Below are 3014 nucleotides of genomic sequence, written 5' to 3'. Positions count from 1 at the left end.
AATTTCGTGTATAAAGTTTAATTAATATCCCATTAGTTTGCCGGGAAACATCGATTCTTCCGATCTAGAAAGAGACAGAGACAGTCGATCCGCGTTATGATAAATATTTCAAGGTTCCCAATTCCACAAAATTATAAAAAGTATACGGCTGTGTAGCGGGGATCAAAACGAGTAATTTCATGTATAAAGTTTAATTAATCTCCCAATAGTTTGCCGGGAAACATCGATTCTTCCGATCTAGAAAGAGACAGAGATAGACGATCCGCGTTATGTTAAATATTTCAAGGTTCCCGATTCCACAAAATTATAAAAAGTATACGGCTGTGTAGCGGGGATCAAAACGAGTAATTTCATGTATAAAGTTTAATTAATCTCCCAATAGTTTGCCGGGAAACATCGATTATTCCGATCTAGAAAGAGACAGAGACAGTCGATCCGCGTTATGTTAAATATTTCAAGGTTACCGATTCCATAAAATTATAAAAAGTATACGGCTGTGTAGCGGGGATCAAAACGAGTAATTTCATGTATAAAGTTTAATTAAACTCCCAATAGTTTGCCGGGAAACATCGATTATTCCGATCTAGAAAGAGACAGAGACAGTCGATCCGCGTTATGTTAAATATTTCAAGGTTCCCGATTCCACAAAATTATAAAAAGTATACGGCTGTGTAGCGGGGATCAAAACGAGTAATTTCGTGTATAAAGTTTAATTAAACTCCCATTAGTTTGCCGGGAAACATCGATTCTTCCGATCTAGAAAGAGACAGAGATAGACGATCCGCGTTATGTTAAATATTTCAAGGTTCCCGATTCCACAAAATTATAAAAAGTATACGGCTGTGTAGCGGGGATCAAAACGAGTAATTTCATGTATAAAGTTTAATTAATCTCCCAATAGTTTGCCGGGAAACATCGATTATTCCGATCTAGAAAGAGACAGAGACAGTCGATCCGCGTTATGTTAAATATTTCAAGGTTACCGATTCCATAAAATTATAAAAAGTATACGGCTGTGTAGCGGGGATCAAAACGAGTAATTTCATGTATAAAGTTTAATTAAACTCCCAATAGTTTGCCGGGAAACATCGATTCTTCCGATCTAGAAAGAGACAGAGATAGACGATCCGCGTTATGTTAAATATTTCAAGGTTCCCGATTCCACAAAATTATAAAAAGTATACGGCTGTGTAGCAGGGATCAAAACGAGTAATTTCGTGTATAAAGTTTAATTAAACTCCCATTAGTTTGCCGGGAAACATCGATTCTTCCGATCTAGAAAGAGACAGAGACAGTCGATCCGCGTTATGATAAATATTTCAAGGTTCCCAATTCCACAAAATTATAAAAAGCATACGGCTGTGTAGCGGGGATCAAAACGAGTAATTTCATGTATAAAGTTTAATTAATCTCCCAATAGTTTGCCGGGAAACATCGATTCTTCCGATCTAGAAAGAGACAGAGATAGACGATCCGCGTTATGTTAAATATTTCAAGGTTCCCGATTCCACAAAATTATAAAAAGTATACGGCTGTGTAGCGGGGATCAAAACGAGTAATTTCATGTATAAAGTTTAATTAATCTCCCAATAGTTTGCCGGGAAACATCGATTATTCCGATCTAGAAAGAGACAGAGACAGTCGATCCGCGTTATGTTAAATATTTCAAGGTTACCGATTCCATAAAATTATAAAAAGTATACGGCTGTGTAGCGGGGATCAAAACGAGTAATTTCATGTATAAAGTTTAATTAAACTCCCAATAGTTTGCCGGGAAACATCGATTATTCCGATCTAGAAAGAGACAGAGACAGTCGATCCGCGTTATGTTAAATATTTCAAGGTTCCCGATTCCACAAAATTATAAAAAGTATACGGCTGTGTAGCGGGGATCAAAACGAGTAATTTCGTGTATAAAGTTTAATTAAACTCCCATTAGTTTGCCGGGAAACATCGATTCTTCCGATCTAGAAAGAGACAGAGATAGACGATCCGCGTTATGTTAAATATTTCAAGGTTCCCGATTCCACAAAATTATAAAAAGTATACGGCTGTGTAGCGGGGATCAAAACGAGTAATTTCATGTATAAAGTTTAATTAATCTCCCAATAGTTTGCCGGGAAACATCGATTATTCCGATCTAGAAAGAGACAGAGACAGTCGATCCGCGTTATGTTAAATATTTCAAGGTTACCGATTCCATAAAATTATAAAAAGTATACGGCTGTGTAGCGGGGATCAAAACGAGTAATTTCATGTATAAAGTTTAATTAAACTCCCAATAGTTTGCCAGGAAACATCGATTATTCCGATCTAGAAAGAGACAGAGACAGTCGATCCGCGTTATGTTAAATATTTCAAGGTTCCCGATTCCACAAAATTATAAAAAGTATACGGCTGTGTAGCGGGGATCAAAACGAGTAATTTCGTGTATAAAGTTTAATTAAACTCCCATTAGTTTGCCGGGAAACATCGATTCTTCCGATCTAGAAAGAGACAGAGACAGTCGATCCGCGTTATGATAAATATTGCAAGGTTCCCGATTCCACAAAATTATAAAAAGTATACGGCTGTGTAGCGGGGATCAAAACGAGTAATTTCGTGTATAAAGTTTAATTAATATCCCATTACTTTGCCGGGAAACATCAATACTTCGATCGCGCGAGAGAGACAGAGAAACGAACAGTCTTTTTTTCGATTTACGGCTAAAATAAATTTTTCTCATTTTATTCAATAACATATTCTTGCTTAGATAACTTTTTTACATAGGGATTAAGCATTTAGAACGATATAATGTTTAAAATAAGGGCACTTTACTCTTGACATTTTACGGTTTTTTCAATTTTCTGAAAAATCCTATCATTAGATTTTTTTAAAAATACGATATTCTTGCTTAGCTAACGTTTCTACATAGGGATTAAGCATTTAGAACGAAATCTAATGTCAGAAAATGGCACTTTACTCTTGACATTTTTCGGTTTTTTCAATTTTCTGGGAAATCCTATCATTAGATT

This window comes from Megalopta genalis, unplaced genomic scaffold, assembly GCF_051020955.1.
Source record: "Megalopta genalis isolate 19385.01 unplaced genomic scaffold, iyMegGena1_principal scaffold0074, whole genome shotgun sequence".
Classification (NCBI taxonomy): domain Eukaryota; kingdom Metazoa; phylum Arthropoda; class Insecta; order Hymenoptera; family Halictidae; genus Megalopta; species Megalopta genalis.
This window is presented reverse-complemented; position numbering follows the sequence as displayed.